The following is a 6,924-nucleotide window of genomic DNA, read 5'->3' as shown; positions in this document are numbered from 1 at the left end:
CCCGGCCGGCCTTCCCCGGGGGGTCCTCAGGCCCGCGCCGCGGGGGTCAGGGAGTCCCGGCGCCGCGGCTCACCCGCCTCCGGCCGCCGCTCCCTGGGGCGGACCTTGTTATAAATAGTCCTGGGTGTCGCGGACCCTCCTGACCAGTCCCCCCTTCGCCTTGAGGTCCAGGATGTCCAAGGGCCAGAGTCACTGGTTTTAGGCAAGTTTTAGAAAAAACAAGTACCCCCAAACTTACTCCTCTGTGCTCTTCAAGGAAACGAAGAGGGTTTAGAATTTAGTGGCGAGAAGAGTGTAGAAAGTGACTCTTAATTCTTTACCCCGATACAAGGAGGGTTGTAGGGAGATGCGGAGTTATATTCAAGGAAAGAACTTGGAATGTGGGGGGCTTGGAGAAGGTGGACGGGTAAGGGGTGCAACGTTAGTGGGTGCTTGACCGTTCTGCTGATTCTTAGGGAAGACATGGCCAGGCAGGTGCAGAGGACTCTGCCGCTTGATGTAGTAGTGCCAACATAATTGACGTCAACAGAAAGCTTTTATTACTTTTATATAATATTCTTGTCTGGGTAGTTAAGAGCACCCCATTTTTCCTCACATCTTTAGGGCGGGAATGGATAAGAATTTTTTATAACACCTGGGCATGGCAGTAAAGGATCTGACCTGCTTTAAAGTCCCTCCCAAACTGATCATTTCTAAACCCAAATACAGAGAGTAAAGGGACAAACAACCCATCTAGTACTGTGGCAAATTCAAGTGGCCCCAAAGAGTAGAGAGGAATAAGGGAAGGGTATGTCGATGAATGGAATAGGTTCTATGGTGGGCCTCAAATGGGAAGACAGCCACTCAGGGTTCACTTTTATTGAACAGAGATGTACAGAGTAGGACAGCTTCGAGGAAGGGAGATATTGGAGGTGACTGGCATAGACATATGCACACTGGGAAACAAAACCAAGAAACAAGTTTACTACCAAGTAGTGGAAGCGAGGCCTGGTGCACATCCTAAGGTCTTAGGTGGTAAGCAGCAAGCGGGGAGGCTGGTTATACCTGGCCAGGTGAGAGGAGACTTGTTCGTTCAGTTCACTAAAGCAAACCCTTAAACGAGAGGTCATTAACCTTTTTGGTCACTGTCTTCTTCAAGATTATGTTCAAAGCTCAGGGCCATTTCCCCAGAAAATATGTATAGGACCAACAAAATTTTGTATAGAGCTTTTTGGAGTTCTTCGACCCCTTGGAGCCCTGAAAGGTGGCAGAAGGGGTTAAAGTGATAACAGGGATTAAATCAACTACCCTATTTGATTCTCCTCCATTCTCTTTCTCTTTGTTTCTTAAAACTAAGCAATTAAAAACCCAAAGATGTTTTGAATGTTTCTAGAGAAACAAAGGATATGATTTTGTTCCTCACGCTGGGACCCTTTCCTTTTCTTTTTTTGTAATGTTTTCTTAAAATGTTATTCCAAAAGTCACAAAGCCGAGTTTTATACTGACCGAGGGACATTTAGCACCATTCATGCCTCAGAGCATAAAATGAGATTTTATTTTGCTTATACTATGATGAAATGATTGTGCCATACCAAGAAGCAGATCCCTAGGGGAAATGTTAACAACTTTGCATTTTCAGTTCAAGTGGAAATATGAATTCTACTTACTGAAGAAAATATTTTTTATATAGTTAAGAAAATATTTCAAAGTAATAATCCTTTTCCTTGACCCTTTTTCCTGACTCTTCAAAGAAGGTCTGTGAGCCAGGTGGTCTCCCGAGGCTAGAAGTCAGATCTGCCCTATTAACTTACAGAGAAAATCAGCAAATGTTTATTTATTCTCCATATCGTGCAAATCACCATGCCTTTATATAACGATACTGTATATAGTCATAATTATTAAAAATTAACTGTGATAATAAAAAGAGATTGCTTTAAGTGGTAGGTATCTGTACTAGTTGATCGAGCTGCCATAACAAAACACAATAGACTGGGTGGCTTAAACAATAGAAATTAATTTTCTCGTCGTCCCGAAGGCCAGAAATCCCAGATCAAGCTCTGACAGTGTCAGTTCCCGGTGGAGGCTCTCTTCCTGGCTTGCAGATGGCCACCTTCTCACAGTGTCCTTACATGGCAGAGAGAAAGAGAGAACTTTTCTTACAAAGGCACTAACCCCATCATCGGTGTCCCATGCTCATAACCTTATCTAAACCTAATTACCTCCCACAGGCCCCACTTCCAAATACCATCACACTAGGGCTCACGCCTTCCACATGAACTTGGCGGGGCATAATTCAGTCCATACCAGTATTGTTTTTGGTTAATTGAATATAGTTTTTGTGTTGGGGTGTCCCGAGAAGTTCCGTATATGAACTAAGGTCATTTCTCTGCCTCTATAGTTCAAAGCCCTTGAAAGTTTTAGAACTGCAGGTTTACATGTTATTAAATATTCATGTCGATATATGTGTCAAATGTTCTGTGATTTCATGTAGACCAACATCACATGACCATTCTAAAACTCAGTTGGTCGTAAAGATTAAACAAACGTTTTAATCTTAGACAAAGATTTGTCCAGAAAACATTAAGTAATCTTAACCCTAATTCTTAAAACTCTTTCTGAAAACTCTGTCTTGAAAGGAATAGCATTATAAAAATTTCCACCTTTATTTAGAGCTTTGCTGTCCAATAGAAATATAATCCAAGCCATATATGGAATTTAAAGTTTTCTATTAGCCATATTAAAAAAGAGTAAAAATAAATAGGTTAAATTCATTTTAATAATATATGTTACTTAACCCAGTATGTTTAACATATTATCATTTTGACATGTAATCAGTATAAAAATATTAATGAGATATTTTACTTTTTAGGGGGAGAAAGTTTTGAAAGTGTGTGTATTTTACACTTACAGGACAAATCAATTCAGATCAGCTGAATTTCGAGTGCTCAATACCCACACGTGCCTGCTGGCTACCATATTGGACAGCTCAGGTTTAGAGGGACTCTATGATTTGAACTATGTAGATAGATGTGACAACAACCAGATTATTGTATAATTGTTTTACCAATAGCCCTCAAAAAGAAAGAGATAAGCTGTATGGTATTATTGGGCTCAAGGCTGTTTATAAATCTTTTATTGGAGTCTCTAGAATTGAAAATCCTGTCACTAAGTAGATTCTGGACACCTTCAGAAAGATTTAGTAAGTATAAATATTAACTTTTCAGTTTTATGACAATTGCCCATCAGAAGGGTCATGGAAAGGATAGGCAGTGCTAGTTTAACCCCCAATATATCGATTTGATGCTGTCCTGACTCAAGTTTCCACTTTCATTTACTTTATGGGTTTTAACGACTTGTTTAAAAGAAAGAAAGTAGTATTTACGAGTTTTTTTTAATTGCAATATTTTATTTATTTTTTATAGTGACATTGGTTAATGAAATTCGATGGTTCAGCTGTACATTTTAACATTAAGACACACACGCACGTATATATATATACATATATATATATATTTACATTGTGTGTTCACCTCCCATCGTTAGATTTCTTTCTGTCATCACATATCTGACTCCTTTTATCCTGTCTACTTCCTCACTCCCCCCTCCCCTCTCCCCTCTGTATACGAGATTATTTAAGTGAAAAAGAGTCCTTGGAACACCCCACAAATAATATTACCTTATATTCACGTGGGGCTCCTCTTATTGGAACACAAGGATATTTATACATTATCTTACTCTATCCGTATATTAATCGCGATATGAGGTTGGTAGCTATTAATATTCCAGTTTTACAAATGAGGAAATTAGTTTTCACAAGACCATTTTTTAGTAAAACTCAACTGGGATGCTGGTTTCCTCACTATCCTAAAGGTGATGCATTAACCTTAATACCTTTCTATCCTTAACATCCATTTTTAGTGTTCTTTTTTTATTAACATCTAACTTGTATACAGTAAAGAACAAAAATCTTAAGTATACAGCTCAGTTTCTTTTACTTTTGTATACATCCGTGTAAGTCCCTTCCCCCTGGGTTAAGATACAGACTTTTTCCAGCACACCAGCAGCCTCTACCATGCTTCCTTCCAGCATATGACTCCTCAAGGAAACCACAGTTGTAACCTCTGCCACTGTGACTTGGTTTTGCCCATTCTTGAACTTCATGTAAATGGAATCATACAGCGTGTACTGTTCTGTGTCAGACTTCTTTTGCTTAATATTACGTCTGCAAGATTCATTCATGTTGTTAGGTGTGGCAGTAGTTTGTTCTTTTTCATTGCTGTCTGTTATTTCATTACAGATATGTGCCACAGTTTTTTATCCATTCTGCTGTTGATGGGTTTTCTTGGGCATTTTAGTTCATGTCTTTTGATGGACATAAGCATACTTAATCATGTGTATCTATTCATGAATGGACTATCTGAATTTTAGCATATACATACGTTTAGCTTTAGCAGACTGTCAAATAGTTTTCCTAAGTTATACCAATTGACGCTCCCACCAGCAGTGTATGAGAGTTCTAGCTATTCTATATCTTCACCAACACTTGGTGTCATCAGGGGCGTAGTGATATATCATTTTCTCATTGGGATTTTAATTTGCATTCCCCAATTGGCTGATAATGTTAAGCACATTTTCATATGCTTATTGTCATTTGGATGACAATAGTAATTGTCATCCAAATGACAGGCTTTTAGTAATAAGCCTGTTCAAGTATTTTGCCCATTAAAATTTTTTTGAGTTGTTGATTTTTTTTATTAATTCGAAGGAGTTCTTTCTATATTCTGGATACAGGTCCTTTGTAAGATATTTATACTGTAAATGTCTTCTTCCAGTCTGTAGCTTGTGTTTTCATTCTCAACGTCCTTCTGAATTTTTATGCAGCTGGGTTTATAGATCTTTTTATGTCATGTTAGGCAAGTTATTTTCTATCTGCATACTTTTCTTTTAAACTTGAATTTGTCAGTGTATTAGTTTCCTGAGGCTGCTAGAACAAATTACCACAAAGGTGCCTTAAAATAATGTACTTATTCTCTCATAGTTCTGAAGGCCAGAAATCAGAAATCAGTATCACTGGGCCAAAATCGAGATGGCAGCAAAGCCGTGCTCCCTCCAGAGGCTCTAGAGAAGAATTTGTTCCTTGCCTCTTTCTGCACCTTGCCTCTGCTAGCTGCCGGAAGCTGCAGGCATTCGTTGGCTTGCGGCTGCATTGCTCCAATCTCTGCCCTTGTCTTCACGACACCCCTTCTCTCTACAGCACCCCTTCTCTCTGTGTGTAAAGTCTCCCTCACTTCTCTCTTATAACAACTGTTGTGATGGCATTTAGGTCCCATCTCAATTATCCAGGATAATCTCATCTCAAGATCCTTAATTTAATCACATCTGCAATGACTCTTTTCCCATATAGATCATATTCACAGGTGCCAAGGGCTAGGACGTGGATCTTTTGGGGATCCATTTTTCAGTCTTCTAGTCAAATTGACTCCGGAGTAATTAAACCTCAAGGCAAGACAATGATATAGACAAAGTTCTGGCTGGGAGCTGGGAAATGAGTTTAACTTCTCATGCAAAATTTTAATATGTGGTCTCAGCTTCTTTATAGGAAGAATAATATGTGCCTTATGAACTATACAAAGTTGTTTGGGTGAAATCCTACATGTGAAAGTGATTTGAAATATTAAGATTTAGAATTGTGTGATATTAGTCCATACCATTCTTGAGAAGATGAAATTCAACATCTTACCCAGGTACCACAATTCTCATTTTTGCCATTGAATGAAACTCCTAGGGAAGTAAACACTTCCTGTGCCAGTAGAGGTGTCCAGGCCATAGGGGAAGTTAGCCTGGATTTTGTCCCAGACAGCGTGGCATCACAGTTTGGAGTGTGTCCTCTGGTATCAGACTTCTTGCATTTGAAGCCCAGCTTGATTGCTTCCTAGTGGCACGATCTCGGGCAATTTGGGGACTGATAGAATACAGACCCCTCCCAGCACTATATCCAGGGACAATCTAATATAAAGAATTGTAAACTAGTAGAAAGGGTTAGCTGCTAGAAGGAATAAAGGCATCTAAGGGGTACACAAGGTGTGACCTCTACCTCTTGGCTGAGGGATGGGGCACAATAAAGGAACTAAGGACCCCCGTCCCTCCCCCAAGCCTGGGGTTCAGTCCTCTTCAGAGAAGCTGTGGCTACCACAGGAACATGGGAACAAAAGACCTCCCAGGAGGTGGGGCCGGAGCTGGTCTGCAGAAACAGGTACCTGTGAGGAAAACGTGGCCCGCGGTGCAGCTGGCCTCTGGGCTCCCACACGGAATAAAGAGTGTGGAGGGTCGGAGCCCATAAGGGAGGGTCTTCCTGGGGCCGCAGCCATGCAGTGTCCCTCTGGTGCCCTCTGTTGACACAGCCTAACGTCCCACCGGCTCCAGCTCACAAAACAAGGCAAAGAGAGTTGAGTTTGCCCGCAAGAGACAACACATTGATAACCAACCGTCAGTTATTTATTCTCTTATGCCTTACGTTCTTCATCTGGAAACTGAGAATAGTAATTGTACTCCCATATAGAATTATTGTAAAAAGTGAGTGAGTTAGTGTAAGTAGGTGCTTAGACCTGTGTGGCTAGCACAGTTGAGGGCAGCTCTTCCCATTGGCCCTCATTTATTGCTTAATACCAGGCCTCTGTCATGAGCTGAGACCGAGACAATTGAGACTCTACCTCAGCCCTCGTGGGGATTCATCTTTAGCACCTCTAATTAGTCAGACAGAGTTGTTTTCTAGTTTATATTTTAAGGATTAATACTATCTCAAAGCCTCCTTTGGGAATTTAAAGAACTTCCAATAGTAGAGCGAAATTTGGGGGGAGGGAGATCCTAGCTCTTGCATTTGAAGCCCAGCTTGATTGCTTCCTAGTGGCACGATCTCGGACAATTTGGGGACAATTTTAACAGAGA

This window comes from Pteropus vampyrus, unplaced genomic scaffold (genome assembly GCF_000151845.1).
Source record: "Pteropus vampyrus isolate Shadow unplaced genomic scaffold, Pvam_2.0 Scaffold49, whole genome shotgun sequence".
Lineage (NCBI taxonomy): Eukaryota > Metazoa > Chordata > Mammalia > Chiroptera > Pteropodidae > Pteropus > Pteropus vampyrus.
This window is presented reverse-complemented; position numbering follows the sequence as displayed.